This window comes from Crocuta crocuta, unplaced genomic scaffold (genome assembly GCF_008692635.1).
Source record: "Crocuta crocuta isolate KB4526 unplaced genomic scaffold, BGI_CrCroc_1.0 scaffold36, whole genome shotgun sequence".
Classification (NCBI taxonomy): Eukaryota; Metazoa; Chordata; class Mammalia; order Carnivora; family Hyaenidae; genus Crocuta; species Crocuta crocuta.
Genome location: NW_027532203.1, coordinates 16,684,195 through 16,702,204, shown reverse-complemented (window position 1 = coordinate 16,702,204; position 18,010 = coordinate 16,684,195).

Here is an 18,010-nt window from a genome sequence, read left to right as displayed (position 1 = left end):
AAGTTTTGCCTAGACACAGATTAGTTCAGGAAAAACTATACTGGGACCTCTGAGAATAACAGAACTTGGAAATAAGATTTGCCTAAAATGATAAAATATGAGGCTGATCAAGAGTTAACATTCCTTTTCCCCCTCGATACTCCTAAGGTATAAGCTGCATCTTGAAAGCTATAAAAGTGAGAGACAAAGTAAAAACCAATTATTGTTTCAGAGGAATGCAAATTTGGCCTAATATTTCCTTCTCGCCTTAGCTAAGCTAGATGTGAACTTTCATTTACGAGCATTACATCACAGTTGATTTCCATAACATAATCAAAACTGGATACAAGCAGTATCTTAGCCTCAAAAAACCATGAATCACTTGTCAGCCTGTCAATCCTCAGACCACACTACTGGCTCAGGACAACATAGAATTAACAACTCCTCATGCACTCCCCAAAATAAAAACTTTTGTAGAAAATTAATTCAATTATAAACTTTTAAAAAACGGATGCAGCTTAAGGATAATAGGATACTTTTTGTCGCATTTCTTGTGGTACTTTTTGATATTTGGATTGTTTAAAAATTTTTAAATATTTTTTGAGTGTCAAATAGGGGGATGGAGTGAGAAAGGCATAGAATTTAGCATGTTTTAGGAACAGTGAACAGCAGAATGTCCCCAGGACTGTAGTGCTGGGTGAGGCTGGAACAAAGTTCCAGGAGCCAGGCTTCAAAAATCTCATGCTGTGATGCAGGGGCTGGATTTTAAACACAGGTATTAGAAAGACAATCCTGGGGGCTGAAAAATCTTAGGAGTCAGAGCTAGTGGGGAGGAGGGTCCTTCTTGCATTATCTCATTTTCAATCACAAGAGCCTAAACTAGAGCAGCAACAATGGAAGTAAAGCCAATGGGAGGAAGTCAAAGATACTTAGATGGTTGAATCCAGATTTGGGAACTGCTGCAAAGTGAGGAAGGATAGAAATAGGAAATGAGGCTTGATAAGGGTTAGCTTGGGCTTTAGCCCCCACCCCTCACCCGCCCCTGGACAAGCCCACCCACGGCCTTCCATACAGTAGAACACATCTCCTCCATTATCTCAATCTGATAAAGGAAGTGTGCTTGGCCAGCTCAGCCTTAAGATAAATTGCCTGCACTGGTACCAGCCACACTGGCCCTGAGCTCCCACCACTCTGGGATATTGAAAATACTACAGGTGAGGCTTTAGCAGGTGAGAATAAGAGCACCCCTGCTCCAGGCTACCACCTCCACAGGAGAGAAGCTGCTGGAAACCGAAGGGTATGGTCAGGAAGCTGGGAAGGAAACTGAGGAAGATGTGGCACAAGATGCGGCTGGAGGAAAAAGTCATGGTGCTGGATATAACCTCACACCCCGGCTGCCATATCAAATGTCCCCACTCCTCTGCTGAGTAGATTTGCTGTAGCGGTGGAAGACCTGAGGCAAGTTGCAGGAGATGTAATATTTCGTAGACATTTTCCTCCATTTTCCTACTTTCTGGTTTGCGGATCCCTCTCCATTTTGGAGCTCATAGTTGTCTTTTCGGGTCTCGAGTATTTTTGTGGGCCTTCGGGACATTCATAGACCCTAGTAGCACCCCCAATGCTCTGCTCTGTGTGGCAGTCAGGGAGCCCCCGGCAGCATCTGCCGGGACTGATAGGGGTTGGGGATCAGAATACCAGGATGAAGAACTACGGTCAGGGTTTCAGTGCCTGTCCTGGCCAACTGGTTTTGCACAGCCCAGCAGCTACAGCTCCCATCTTGGGGGACAGCCAGAGAGGATGGATGGCCCCATACAAAATCACCCCCATTACAATTCCGAATGCATGCGCTTTGTGCCCTACACAAAGGCAGCCTGGCCCAGAAAACACTTACCATTGGGAGTGGAAGGTAGAAAGGCAGGGACGGACCACATATAGAAGCAACCGAATCATACAAAAAGTCCCTTTAACCTCTTTCAGCTAGCAGTTCAGAAATACACAGGAAACCCTCGATATTTGCAGAGTCGTGATTTGTGGTTTCAGACATGCACAGCGCTGTTTGCTCCGCGCTCCTCGCCAGCCCACACAGCTATGCTGCAGGCAGCCAGTGCGGCCGACACACGGTCCATGTGTCTCTACAGAGCCCCCTCAAAGTGGCCTTTCAGCTCCCCGGAGTCCATGAGGGGAAGACCCTCACAAGTCCCCCACAGATGCACTCTTTTTAACCCCTGTGGTTGAGTCACAGATTCATAGGAGGCCTGAACTGGAAGACAGGGATCTTAGAGACCTAGCCCCCTCTGTTTCTGACTCCTGCCATCAGAGCCCCTGTCTGATGCAATCAGGAAGGAGTGTCTCCTAAGCAGAGGCTGTTCTCTCTGGTTAACGTACTACGGTGGAACTGTGATTGAGAGGGCTTCTCCATCCACCCTGCGGACAATCAGTGCCAGCGGGCTCAATCGAGAAACCCTGCCCCCACCACCACCAATAGCAAGAATCTTCTGGGCTAGATGCTGAAAGGCGGGAAGAAGAGATGGAGGGAAGGGCAGAGGACAAATGCAGAGAGTCCAGGGCGGAAGATCATGTGCCAATCCAACATCCAGGTGCACTTGAATTCAAAGCCCATTCCTCCCATCCCTTCAACAAGTGTTCACCCTAACTAGTGCAGTGGATGCAAACAGAAGAACACTCATGCCTCCCGCAGAGGGGGATGCAATATAAGCTGCAGAGGCTGGGTGTGCCCTCAGTCACCATATTTTCCAAACCGCGAGTCAGAGCTGTTCTGGAAAACCCAGGTCATAGAATAGCAAGAAATATACAAAAAGAACCCTGAGTGTAGGGTGATGAAGTAAGGCTTATGTATAGATGTGCCGGGACAGTGCAGTTGGTAACCTGAATACAGCCAGGCGCCCCACATCACCCAGTCTCCGTGAGACTGTATATTTCCCGAGAGTCATTTGGGCAACTTACACCATCTCTCATGGAATGGTTGGACTAACTGATTTCAAACAGGCAGGGATAAAGGATTTTTTGGAGGTGCACATGGGTACTTAAAACTATGTTCTCCTAGAGTTCAAGTCTTGCACTCTCTTGTCTTGTGTATGGTGCTCATTTGGCCTCCCCCCGCCTCCAGTCTTTATTTGGACCAAGTTACACGTCAGCCCAACCCTGTCTGAGTCATCATACTTTCTAAATAATTGCCCTGCGGTCTGAACTGATGTGCAGGCTTGAGGCTGACAGCAGCAGGTCAACTCTGCAAGCTGCAAACCCATATTTTGTCATTTACTCATGAAGTGGTGCCCAGTGCCTTTTAGCTGTTTCTCTCATGCGTGTGCGCACATGTATGTGTTGTGGGCCTGCGCGAGGACCCTGCAAGCACTTGAGGGCCTGGACCACCTCTGTAGAATGGGTCATAGAAGAGCAAGGTAGAGACACTAGGACTAAGACAGATGAAAAGATGTGGCTCAATCCCTAATTCTGGGGCTCACTCCTGGCTGTGCGATCCTGAGCCAGCCCCTTGACTTCTGATGCTGGGCTTTCTCAAATCTAAAGGGTTGTTGCAAAGATTAAAAATATGTGTGAGCGCTTAGCACAGTGCCTGGCTTAGGAAAAATCAATAAATGGTGGTGAGGGTCAGGATTCCTCTGGGTATTCCCTTGAGGGGGCTGACAGCCTCGCCTCCCGTCAGGTCACGCTAGGTCCAAACCCCGTCCTGAAGAGGCCTGCTGGAGTCACATTCAAGAGCAGTGAGGCTCTCGCCTACTGAAAATAGAAGAACCGATCCATGCCAAAAAGGAGAGAACATGGAGGAAAAGCAAGCAACCGTGCTCCTTAATGCCTTATCGCATCTGCAGAGCCCAGCACGGTACCTGACACACAGAAGACACCTGATACAAATTTTTAGATGAATGACCGAATGAGTGACTTATCTGTTTATCGATTTGCACATCTCTCTGGAGTCTCTTCTCCACATGCGGTACCCCGTGCTTAATGAGCTGCCATCAGAAGAGTCCCAACAGAAAAACATTCTTCGTGTATTTAAAGATCCCATCACTGATGTTAGATGAAATTAGGGACGTCCCCAGGAAGGGACGAGGCCTGGACTGGGAGTCCAGATTAAAGAGTGCCGGCTGGGGTGTCCAAAGATACCAGTGCTCTTTCCTGTTTTAATTAAAATCAATAATTATTCTTTTTCCAGCTACAAAAGTAATTAATGTCCATACTAGAAAAAAACTAGAAAGCGTAGACAGGCTAAAACAAGAAATGTTTAATCTTAATCTTATTTTAATATTCATTTACTCCAGAATTTCTCTACACACAGATCCATTTCTAGCAGAATGGAATCATACCAAAAATAAGTACCCTTTTTTTGTTGAGCAATTTACTTTGACCATTTTTTTCCCAAAGTACTACATACTCTCCACAGAATTTGTTTTTCTTTGGTCTAGGAAAGCGCTTCATTTTTTAGTTAGTTTTGCACACACATACACACACACACACACAATAAGAGGCATGGTCAAAATCTCACAAACAGTAACAAAGAATAATAAATAAAATGCAAAGTAGAAGTACCCCTCCCCCACTATCATCCCCATCACAGCCACAGAGGTCAGTATTTTATAGCTGCTGGTGGTTGTTTAAAACCTGTAATCACAGCATATCAATCACCTACTTAAAATCTTCCAACAGCTTCACACTCAGAGTAAATTCCAAGCCTCTCCTCACCCCTCAGGTCCTCCTCTTTCAGCGCCTCCACTGCTCCACTGGGCAGAATAAGACCCGCACTCCACCTTCTCTAAGGTGGGCTGGCCCTGCAAGGCCGAAGCTCCGCCACGCATATGCCTGTCTCCAAAAGGGACTGCCTCTACATCCCTCTGGAAGCTGTGCTCTCCATACAGGGGGGAAACTGAGGCATACTGAGTGGCAAACTGTGTGAGAGCAGGCCACCTCTTGGGCCCCTTCTCTGTCAGAAGGCCTTTGCGATGAACAAAGGAGCCTTTCTCTGGCTCTCACATTCACCTTCATGTGGTACAGGGTAAAATTTGTGAGGACAAACTGACAAATGGCATGGGCGAGAGAGCCACTGAGCGGGGCTGCAGCAGATCTGGGCCATGGGCCTCTCTGCTAATATCTAGTTGTATGGCTTCAAACCTCTGAGTTTCCATTTCTTCATCTATAAAATGGAGTGAGCGGGCTGGCTCACCAAAATCCCCTCCAACGCTAGCTGCATTCCAGACTAGCAAAACCATGGTCACCTAGGGGACTGCCACCACATGATGGCAGTGCCCTCGGGACAGAGCCAGCCCCAGGGAAGGGAAGTTCTCTGTCCTGGGCCTGCCCGCAGAGGCTCTGAGCTGGACTCTGGCTAAGTGGTGCCTCTCGGTCTCCTGTATTCTCAAGAACTCCATTAAGCAGGTCATTTTTACCCTGGTTTTACTCAACAAGAAAAGTGAGGCTCAAAAACATTAAATATGCTTAATTCCTCACTGCCGGTAAGAGGCAGGGCCATGAGCTAGAGCCAGCTGATCCAAGCCTCAAGGCCTCTGTTAAGCTCTGAGTAGAGCTCATCGGAGTTTTACTTTTTGTTCTGTTTCTTGAAGCACCTGTTAAAAGACTTTATTACAAATGCATGGAAATATTTTAGGCTTAACGTGTTATAACACAAAGTACAGTAGACTCTTGAACCACACCGGTAGTTAGGCATGCCAACCCCCCCACGCGGTCAAAAACCCACATATAACTTTTGATTCCTCAAAAAGCTTAGTGTTCCAAACGTTTTACCAATAATATAAACAGTTGATTAACAACAGTAAAATAAGCTAGGAAAGGAAAATGTTGTTAGGGAAATCATCTAAAAAAATATCTACAGTGCTGTACAGCATTTATCACAGAAAGCCTGCCTATAAGTGGACCTCCACAGTTCCAGCCTGAGTTCGAGGGCCAACCATATCATACCCAACTCACTGGATTTTTGATATTCAATTCAGTCAACTATATATCCTATAGGATAAAAAAAAAATTCTTTTATTAAATTGACCAGGCATGAGTTAACGAATTAACACAACCCTAAAAGCAATACAGACTCAATACTCTGACCCCTATCTATTATCAATGGATCAGGGCCTAAATAATCCCCATTCTTTCTACAGCCAAGACTCTGAAACCTGTGAGTTCGTCAGAACCTCCAGGAAGAATCGTTACACTACAGTTCGCAGGATCCATCCTTAGAGTTTCTGGTTCGGGTATCTCAGTAGAGTAGGGCCTGATCATCTTCATTTTTTAGAGGTTCCCAGGAGATGCTGATGTCGCTAGCCCAAGGACCCCATTGAGAGAATCTTCTTGCTCATGTAGCTCCTACTGGCTCAAGCATTCAACTGTCCCGGCTGTAACTGCCACTGTTTTACCATCACTGCTTTGCTCCTGTGTTCAGGGTAGATTGTCTACCTACTTCTCTCGCTCTGGCTCTCAGCAGAAGGGAGAGCTTGGCTTTCTGCTCCACACCAGCTGGCAAAGGCTGAAAGCAAAGGCCTTCTAAGTAAGCATGCCAGCAGGGAGAGTTCCCTATGATGAGCCCTTGGATCAGAGGGAAGGCTGTTCCCCTTTCAAAGCCTAAGATCTTCCCTTTCCACCATACATTGGGTGTCTATTAAGTGCTTGCATCTACATACAATTGGTTTCTTCACTAACCTTTTTTTTCAAAGCTTTGAATTCTCCAAGATGAAATGCTCTTTTTTATCCCAAAATACAGCTTTCTCAGAACTTTTGCACACACACGCACACACACACACACGCACACATACATGCACCAACAGAATGCAACCAGGATTTTCAATAGTGGCTTCCGCACAGAAGTCCGAGAGCAAGCAGCTCTGGCCGTGTTTCTGTTTGGCCTGATTTCTTGCTTGGAGTTGTCAGGTATAATCAAAGGATCGCTGCTTTTGGAATAAAGAGCTAAGTTCGGGGGTGCTTTCCTTGATTCCACTCCTTTCAGGGTTGCTAGTTGATGAGAACTACTTAAAAATCAGGTGGTTTTTTTTTTTTCTTGAGAGGGAGTGCAGTGTACTTACTGAGTGTGCTTTAAACCAGCCAAGGCGCCCTAGAGCTGGGCTGAGGAGCTGCCACACCACACCCCTGTAAGGAGACAGATGGGCCTTTGGGGACCTCCATCTTGCTCCTGTGTGCACTGGAAGCCATTCCAGCAGGGCAGCGGTGACAAGGCCCTGCCACTGGGCTATACAGGCAGGCAGCCAGGATCCAGTCCCAGCCCCACCACCGAAGAAGAGTGTCCAGGGGCCACTTACTTGGGCTCCAGAACAGTATGTGGTCGTGTATCTGTTGCGGGATGGGCCTGGATGACCTCAGAAATCCGCTTGAGCACAGTCTGTTAGCAAGAACAGGAAATGGTTTTGGCCAAATGTGCTCATGAATATGCTTTAGATGTGACAATACCTTAGCATTTGTGAACTGTGCATGACCAGGGAGGGGCTGTTGTTGTCCAAAAGCTGTAGAGCCCCGCCTGCCAGGGCAGGACCCTGTGGAACCAAGGTAGGGGGCGGGCTCCTAGAGTCTGTTCCCCACTGCCCCAGGGGCCTGCTCTGACCACCACACTCCCTGCCCACGAGGCTCCCTTCTGCACGGAATGCGGAGTGAGAGACCATCCCCGCGTGGGCTGCGTGGGACAAAAATAATCCTTTCCCTTTTCCTCCCCCTTCAGTCTGGACCTCACTGACACCCCCTTTCTTGACATACATATATTAACTTAATATATATGTTGTTAAAAATTAACCACCGAATCACAAACTTAAAACAGACTGAATTTTTTTTGGCACGTAAATTATACTTTGATAAAGCAGTTAAACATGTTCTTTAAAGATAACAGTTTTTAATGTAAAGATTTTAGTAGATCTTTCTGCAGTTCAGCTCTGAATCAAAACTAAGGGAATGTTTCCAGATGATCACACACGCGTGCATGCGCACGCACACACACACACACACACACACGCAGGACTAAAGTAAACGCTCCTATGTAGAAATAAGCACAAAGAGCAGAGCCTGAGAGGCATCCCGAGGTCAGCAATACAGGCATCTGAGTCCACGGATGGCTGCTGCTTCGGCCGCCAGAGAATGATATTCCTTTGCCTTCAGGAAGCAGGGACCCTCCCAGACACCCCAAAGGGCATGCAGGTCCCAATCTCCAGGGCATTCTTTGCAGCATTTACTCTCTGATGGAACATCAAAAGAGCAAAGCAGACCACACAATGAAGAAGCCGCTAGAACCCCTTCCCAGCCCTGGCCTGGTCCCTGGGCCAGCAACCCTCAGGATAGCCTTGCAACAGTGGATTTCGGCAGTATTTCCACAGCATCACACTTTGAAGACTTTTATGGCTCAGGTATTTAATACTCCTTACGCCTGAATGGGGTAGAATAGACTTCAACTTGGCGTCCCTTTTGTTATTGTTGTTGTTCTGAACTTCAAAAAGAAGATGTCCCATCTATTTTTAAAAATTCAGGAGACTTGTACCTGTAAGACCTTGAAAATGTCTAAGTTACTTGTCTTCCTGCTGCTCTGTTTTGCTTGGTCAAATAGAGCACTACCAATGGCAAGTTCTCTAATGATTGATTAGAGGGTGGGGTGTGGGAGGCTGGATTTTCTGGTGATGTTAGCGTGAAAGAGCAATTTGTGACAAGCGCCAGGGAGCTCGGCTACACCAGAGGCTTGGCAGATGACTAAAGCCTCAGGGTGGGGGTGACGGTGGGAAGCTAGGGACCCAAACCAGGAAAAGATCAGAGGCAGTGGGTTCATTTATTTTGACAAACCTTTTCTTTGTAATCATCTGTAATAAGACCACAGTACATTGTGCCGTGTGTATGATATATTCCGAGAAGGTAATGAGGTCTGGGGGACAGGCAGCATAACTCAGCTCCCAGCTAGTAAATCCTTGCTTAGAAGTAGGCTAAAGTCAGAAGAGTGTGTGTGTGCGTGTGTGTGTGTGTTAAAATTATGGAGCTGGTACATTAGCAAGGGCAAAAATTAGCCAAGTTCTACTACTACATAGAGATTTAGAACATCAGAGTACAGTGACTACATTTTTCTGTAGAGATCTTTACAGCTATTTGAAATTATGAACCCATAATATGCAAATGCATAGGGCTAAGAAATACACATTCTTGGCAGAGACTGAAGATGTTATAATGTGTGCTGTAAACGGCGACGCATATGTGTATAAAATCCATGCGCACATACTAACTGGTCGATTATCCCCTCTAAAACCACACATAAATTCTCTTGACAGGAATTGGAATTGCACACACATCCCAAGAATGAACAGACTCTTAATGTGCTGTGTGTGTACGGATGGGAGTATGAAAAAAAAAACAAAAAACAGAATGGGTCACTAGGCTAAGAGAGCTTTCTGATTCTCAAGCGTGACCACAAAGGAACTTGGGGCTATAGTTTCCTTTTGAACTTGATATTATACTATTAGTAGTAGTTGATAATATTAAGTTCTGGGCTCTGTGACAGCCACTATCCTGGGTATTTACCACCTATGATCTCATTTAAGGAGGAAGGAGAGAGAAAAAGAAGAAGGGGAAAGGGCGTGTGTGTGTGTGTGTGTGTGCCCGTGCGCCCGCCATTGAAAGGCTTTACCACCTTGTCAAATGGCTACAATGTAACAATTCACAATGGTGAAAATGTTAGTTTGTCCATGAAGCAGGCAAGAAGGGGAATTAGGTCACCCAGGTACTCAGTGGGGGCAGAGTCCTAGTACAAAGATGTGTACTTTTGTGGCGACACTACTTCAGACTTGGAGCCAAAATCTAGGCAATAGCCATTCCTGAGTAGAGAGCAGAAAACCAGGGAACCGCCGTCCAGAATCTGAGAAAGAGGTAACAAATTCCTAAAATAGAATGTTGCTGAGTCAGGTCTGTGCAAATGCAGGATCTTGAAAATTGTAAGGAAGGAAAAGAAAAGCCTTTAGTTAAACAATGGCTTTTAATGACTTCTGCAAATAGGTGCCGCTCAGAGAGGTGGCTCAGTCTGGTGCATCAGAATCTGTCATGAGAAATTTCTGGCGAAGCAACGAAGACAGAACACAGTGTGATTTAGTTTTCTATAATGTAAGCAGAAATGTTATTTTATCAGATAATTCACTTTTACAACCTTTCTCTCTACCTCCAACCATCCCTCAAAAGCAGTTTAGGAAAATATCCAGGGCTCCAGGTGGACAAAGGCAAGCTTACACACACCCCCATCTTCCAATGGCTGGCAGGACGGGGCATGGTGGGGGAAGGGGGTTGGGGGGGCTGCCCTCTGCTTTCTCGTCTGTAAGACCTGGCTTGTGCACCCAGTTTCTGAGTTTTGGAAATCTGCTTAAGTCTGAGCTGGCAGATGATTTGCAGACAGGGCACAGGCACATCTAATATCAGAGGGCAGCCAGAAATGGGAGGTACTTCCTGCCTTCGGGGAGTTCTGTATTTTGCAAAGTTGAAGCCAGGAGCCTGAGATGGCCATCAGCTCCTTCGCTGAGTTCTGAATGTACTCATGCTTCATCAAGGCACAGATTCCTAAGTCACAGCTACCAACAGTCAGGGAGATCACAGGCAGGCTTTTGTGTTCAAGTGGTCTGTATTTATTTGTAAATTAGTACTAAGACAGAGAAACCTTGAGATTGCAAAGATGGATATAAATCCAGTGGGGGCAGCTTATACAAACGTGGGCCTTGGAATGGGGTCCTTGAATCTCTCCAGCACATCTCACAACATAACCGTTAACACAGAATTTCCTAGCCCCCAAATCGTTTCTTCTGTTTCTGTCCATGCATCGCCCCAATAGCACGTATTGTTTGGCCCACATCACACAGAGAATAACAAAAGAGGAATTCTCATCCTGGACCATGAACCACAAGGTCATGAGCAAGTGGTTTTCATAGAAGTTGAAATATAGAACCATCCATCTACAGAATTCTGAAACATGGGTAAAGGCACACCTCTGGGATTTTAGTGACCCGGTATTCCTATGTGCTGGTAGTTGCATTTTTACAACAGGGCTTTAAGTAGCTCCTGAAAAGCAATTTCTTAAAATGCCACAGGAAACAGATACTGGTCAATGAATAAAAAAAAAATTCTCCCAGTTTGGTTCTAGAGTGAAATATATGTTTTGAATAGTTGGCATGGAGTGGATTATTTCTTCCCAAATTCTTACTGTTTAATGCAAAGATCAACAGTATGATAGTCCCTGAAGCATACGAGAATTGAGCTAAAACAGGGGGAAAAAAATAAAAAATAAACTGAACAGAGGGAATAAACAGCTTGGGAGTTAAGATCTGCTGCGCTGAATTCTCCGGGCATGACCCCCTTAACAAAATGCATTTCCTCCTGCTTCCTACACGGGCCTTCCCGCTGAGGGGCTACCTCGTCGACGAGCACCACATGGGTCATGTTGGTACTGCCACCATCTCTTTACACAGGCTGTTCCTCCCTCCCTGAATAATCCCCAGGAAACCCGGTGTCCATTTAAAGTGAAGTGAAGGAATATGGGATCTGAACAGATGGGCAGTGGCTGAAAGAGGCAGCAGAGAGAAACCGGAACATGGTACCACAAGCTGTGGTCAGGAAACCTTGCTGCTCACATACAGCCAGTCGGCCCAGAGCCCCCTCCCTGGCACCCTGTATCCCCACCCCCAAGGCAAAGAGCCCAGTGCCCCCTCTGAGGCTTCTATGTTCCTTCATCAAGGCCGCCCTAATGCTGCATTAACCGTTCTCTTGTCCTATGGCAGGCACCCCCAAGTGCACCCCCTCACCCCGTGCTCAAATGCGAATGCTTTCCTGCATGCCCCTTCTTCCCTGCTCCCCTGACTCCACCACCACCTGCCCGGCACATAGTAGGAACTCCAGAAACACGGGCTTAATAAACGAATGTTGACCATGCGACTCATTTCACAGAAAGTTCCATGCAAAAATTGTTTATTCTCCTCTCAACCCTCAAGCAAGTAAGTGGTTTTATTCTTTGAAGCATTCTGTGAACAATAAATCAGCAAATTTAGAATGCTACCAATGTGTCGATAGAAAACTCAGGGATTGCTTTCATAACAAAAATTGTCGGGGAAAAACCAAGAGTATTATATAAGCAGAAGACTGGAAACATCTAAAATCTCTAACTCTAAGGGGCTGGTTAACTAAGTCAAGGAATACCCATACAGTGGAATCTATGTAGTCAAAACAAAGAAGCAAGAAACAATGAAGAAGTTCTTTATAGTCAGAGAGTCAGATGCCCCCAAGATTTTGTGTTCAGTGGAAAATGTAAAGTGAAATACAGTGTGTATGGTATGCTTCTATTTCGGTAAAAACCTTCCGAAGTAACCTTCCGAAATACAGACACACGCGTATATACACCTAGACGCATGTATACACATTTTCTTGTATGCTCACAACATATCTTTACACTGAAAAAACCAGCGATAACAGTTGCCTCAAAGTAAGGGGACCAAGAGATGAGGAGAGAGAAAGATGTTTCGTTTCGAATACCCTTTCGTACCTTTTGAACGTTAAACCATATAAGTATTGACCTATTCGCAAAAATTAAATTAAAAATTCAAAGCAAACAATGTGTGGAAAAGTAATAAAAAATCTAGTTTAGGAAAACATAAAAGAGAAATCCTCACTTAAAAAATGGTTCGAGGCAGCCTGTTGAGTCATCTGTAAACTGTGGAGGAGACAAAATCTGGGGAGGCACCCTCACATGGCAGAAAGGATGCCATGGTGGCCATGGCCATCTCAGCTGCTTTGATGGGTGACCAGAGAGTGCTGGTGCCTCTCTGACCCTCGGTTTCCTCATTTGTGAACGGAAGTGTTTGGATCAGCCCTTAAAGCAGGCAGGCCCCTTCCTAGTGTGGGAGAAGGAAGGCCTCAGGCAGATACACCTAGTCACTTGGTGACAATCTAATTTAAAAAGAAGAGAGACGCTCCTTTATAAAGGGAAAGAGAATTCCCCGTCCCCACATGCCACATGGGAGTCTGTGGCAGGGAGATAAAAACCTCAAATCCCTCCTCACCAGAGTGCAATAAAACCAATGTGTCTGACTTCAGGAGCTTAAAATACATTTGCAGACACACCCTTCCCTCCAAACACACCTGCTGCCTCTTTCCTCCCTCTCCCCACATCCTCTCTGGACAGGCCGAGCGCCCATTTATGACAGAGCTGCAATATTTCCTTTTTTGTTCTAATATTTCCTGTGGGCCCCTCCCCTCTTTCATGCCTGCCATTCACAGCCATCTGGGATGACCCAGGGACAAGAAGATGCTGCAGAATTTAAAGACAATGAAAATGTGTTGCTTTTTAAAAATAATCGTTAATGCTCAGCTCCCTTGATCCCCAAAACATACTTTTACTTAAATGAAGGCAACTTAATGCTGGTGAGTGGATATCGGCCATTGCTAGAGAGGCTTCTGTGTCTCTCTAAATTGTCCAGACAGAACTTTCTACCAGATGCTTGGAAACGTGGGGCCCAGACAATGTCACGGTCGCTCAAATTTTCTCTCCAAGCCTCACCTCCACCCTCTTCCAAGTTAGAAAGTGGCTAAATCTGTTTTCCATGCCTTTCTCTTAGGAATTAGAGCCAGAATGTTCTTGGAGGGAATGCCAGCTCATTTTACAGATGGGGAAACTGAGGTGTGCACGGGTAGGAGGGCTCCCTCAGGCATACCCAATGCACCCGCCCCTGGGTCAGGACAAAAGTCAGGCCCCACAGGCCTTTGCTTCCTCCCTAAGGTACTGGCTTTCACTCGTTCCTGCCCAGAGGCCTGGCTGTCTCCCCTGCAGTGTAGACTCCCCCTCCCGCCCTGAAACACGGGCCCCTCCCAGGCCGGCCCACCCGACCCAGGGCAGGACTGAACCCCTGCAATGGGACTAGTGGCACACGTAGAAACAGTGACATTTTGGATATATTGGGTTAAATTAAACGCATTTCCTTTTCACTTTTTGCTTCTCCTTCCTTTTACTTTGTTTTTAAATGTGGCTACTGGGGAACTTAAAATCACATAGATGACTCGCACTGTATTTTTACCAGGCTGCACTGCTCCAGGTCAGATGCTATTACCCATTTAGCTCCCAATCAGCAGAACTGACCTGCCCCACGAGCCGTTCTGTGTGTAGCCCGTCTCTGTTCTAAAGGGCAACTCATGCCCAGGAGTTGAGGAGTAAATAATGTGCCCCCACCGCCGGTGACACCGAGAAGGAGCGTCTGAAGACTCAGGGTGATTTTCACAAGTGTATCTCCCCTTCCCTGGGAGGGAAGGAAGGAGGGATTCTGGTACCCTCAGGTGACACTGATTCTACCCTCACGAACAGTGGCTTCCCAATGGTCATCTTTCCCATAGACTGGATTTGTATCCCCTTGAAGTATGGAGGCAGCTTGGGGTGGAGGTGGAATACAGTCTTAGATGTCTGGGGGCCCCCATCCTCAGCCTCCCCTCCTCTCCCTTCGGGTTAGGAGTAGAATCCACAATCACATGAATAACAGTGCCTTCCATGTACGCACGCCTCAGTCTTTGTGGGGAGTCCTGCCGTGTCTTTGGATCATGTCACCTCATTTCCCCATCCACCCCGTGAAGCAGGCGTTCAGCGTTTTCTAGATGAGGAAACTAGAGCTCTGAGTGGTTATGTAACAAGCCCAAGGGGATCAGAAAGGTGGCCAAGCCATAGGATTCAGGTCTTACCAGCTCCAAACCCCATGCTCCTCACCCATCCCTTAACTTCTTGAGGCCTCAGTGTCCCCATCTGCAGTACAGCCATGGAGGCAGGGTGGAGCTCTGTGACCCACAAGGACCCATCCTCCCTGGAACTGGTTCTGGGCTCATGAGGAGCCGCCATTTTGAAGAGCCTCCACCTCCTGCCACTCCCTGGCTGAAGGCCCTTCATCCTGGGCTGACAGACTTGTTCTCCCAACTCTGAGGCTCCACACGGCCGCTCTCCTGCCTGGCTGCCCTCTCCCTCCTGTCTCCAGGGGATTAAGCGTCTCTAGTGCCTTATATCAACACTCCATCTAAACATCACCTCTTCCAAACACCCCCCCCCCCCCAAACTGGTAAGTCAGAGAAGTGCTTCTCATGCTGCCCTTTCCTACTTCCCAGGACGTGATGATCTTCCTCACCCCTTCACCCCCAGGGCCCTGCACTCCCTCCCCAACCAAACTCACTCCCCAAAGTGGCCCTGATGTGGCCAGATGGGCCCATTCATGGTCTCTCCTCCCACAGGGAGAGGTCCGCCTTTCCTTCATCCAGCAAAATATTTCCTGAGCACTAGCATGCAGTGGGCATTCTTCTAGGCCTTGGGAACATGGCGGTGATGGTGACAAAGGTCCTGGCCCCTGAAGGAGCAAAGGCTGTCTCCAAACAGTCATGCCCTAAACACACAAATCCAAAGACCTGGGCTCATATTTATCAAGATTCTGCTGCTGTTCTTACTTTTAGGTCAAAGAATGACTGATTAGTGAATGGGTACTGGGTTTGGCTTTTTGCAGGCATGTAACGGTTAAATAACATATGATATGTGATCTGAAGGAATGCTACGCATCTATTAAACTATGTTTCCATAGAATATGATGGCGTTGGTAAATGTGATAAAATGCTCAGTCAGGAGACATGGTGATGTCCCTTTCCACCTGGTGATGGAGAGAGATGAGGAGTGAGCAGTACCTTCCTAAAGCACACCAGCCACGTGCTGGGGGCAGGGACTGTTTTCCTAATTTAAACTATAGAAGGTAAATCTCACTGAAATCTTCCTGGCCAGTGGGGAGATGTGGAAAATACATTTTCTTCTAAATATCAGTGATTCAGGTGGGAATGGCTCAGACTCCCAAGAGAAGAAACCCCTCTGTTTATTAAGAAATGGCATGAAGGGCACCTGGGTGGCGCAGCTGGTTAAACATCTGACTTCGGCTCAGGTCATGATCTTGTAGTTTGTAAGTTGGAACTCCAAGTCTGGGCTCTGTGCTGACAACTCAGAACCTGGAGCCTGCTTGCTTCGGATTCTGCATCTCCTTCTCTCTCCCTGTCCCGCCCCTGCTCATACTCTGTCTCGCTCTCAAAAATAAATAAACATTAAAAAAAAAATTTTTTTAAGAGATGGCATGGATTGGAGCACCTGAGTGGCTCAGTCAGTTAAGGGTCAGGCTCTTGATTTCAGCTCAGTTCTTGATCTCATGGTTCCTGGGATTGAGCCCCGTGTGGGGCTCTGCGCTAACAACACAGAGCTTGCTTGGGATTCTCTGTCCCCCTCTCTCGCTCTGCCCCTCCCAGCTTGCCTGCTCTCTCTCTCTCTCTCTCTCAAAACAAATAAATAAGCATTTTTGGGGAAAAAAGAGATGGCATGAGTTTTAAAACTTTCAGAAAACAACATTTAATCTCAGGATATATTTATATGTGTGGGGGAGTGTGTGTGCACGCACACGCGTGTGTGTTCTGGTGGGAACAGAAAAAGGACTAGAAGGAAACGTACCAAAAATTATGGTGTTGTCATAGTTTTGGTTTTAATTTCACACATTTCTATACTTTCCAAATTTTCTATCATGACTCTCATTGCTTTTAGAATCAGAAAAGAAGCAGTAAACTGACGGCTAATAGTTTTTTAATTTCCTCATGAATCTGTTTTTACAGGCACCGTTTCAGTGGGGTTTGGAAACCAGCAGGGTGTGAAACACAAATGAAATCCGCCACGCCTGCAGGGCTGAGGGTGCCCCTTGGCCCCGCCAAGAAGCACCCCCTGCATCCACGCTGGCGGCCAGCTGTCCGCAGCTGTTCCGGGGAGGCTGCGAATGAATGGAGCTGGTGGAAAAGCACAACATTCCCGACTCTCCAAGGATGGCATTGTGCTTGGAGCTCTCGCTCACCAGAGAAGTAAATAAACAGAGAGAGAGGTGGCAGCCAAGCCGGCCGGAGGAGCTCCAGCCCGGGACGTGCGGTCAGCTGCCAGGGCCCTGTGCTCCCGATGTAAATCGGAAAGGAGACCCCTGTGCCGAAGCCAGTCGGCCTTGTCGCGTCAGGACCAACGCCAGCGGACCGTGGCCCTCCGGGGCTGTGTCCCGTGACCGCCATCTTCCCTTCCGGCCATGGTCAGAGTCTAGAGGAGCAAGTGTTATGCAAGTGTTATGCAGCCTCCAGGCTGCAGAGGTTGGAGGGCAGGGCCCGCGGCTGGTTCATCTTCACAGACCCCGGGCACCCACTGGCACACCCTCTCCCATTTCTTTCCTCGGGCACTGCTACATGCCAGGTGCCGTTCTGGGGCCGAGGGCACAATGGGGGGCAAAACAGACCAGGTCCCTGCGCTCGTGGGACCTACGTTCTAGAGGCAGAGATGAGCAATAAACAAGAGGAGAATCAAGATAATATCCGAGAGAGGGGTGGGTGCTATGAAGAATGTAAGATGGGTGCTGTTTCAGCTGGGACCAGAATGACAAATGGGGGGGGGGGGGAGGGTGGGGAANGGGGGGGGGGGGCAGCTGGGGAAAGCTCTGAGGGAAAGACATGCTACATGAAAACAAGGGCCAAGGAGAAACACATGGGCTTGATGTGTTCACGGAACAAAGACGATCAGGGAGCGGAGGGAGTCCAGAGGCAGGCAGGGGCCGGACCCCAGAATGCCCACAGGAGGGTAAGTAAAAGAAAGGGTGGCCTCCCAGCCTAACAAAAGGAAACTCGGACTGCTTGATCTGTGAGGCCAGACTGGGCTTTGGCAGCTCCTAGAAAAAGACTCCATCCCTGTCCCTTGCTCTCCGCATCTCTGGCCGCGTGGAAGAGCCAATCAGCTGGGCCCAGGGCTCTCAACATGCCTGTGGAAACCCATCTCATCTCACGTACACTCCGATTCTGCTTCCTTTGCCCTCCTGATGCCAAGGCGCACTGCTGACGGCAATGAGGAAGCAAACCTGACTGCCGTCCACCGTCCGCCAGTGCCCCCAGCACTCGCTCAGCAAACATTCGAGGTGCCCAGGGCTGGCGCCACGTGCTGGCGGGGGCGGGGGGGGGGATGATGATGTGAAAC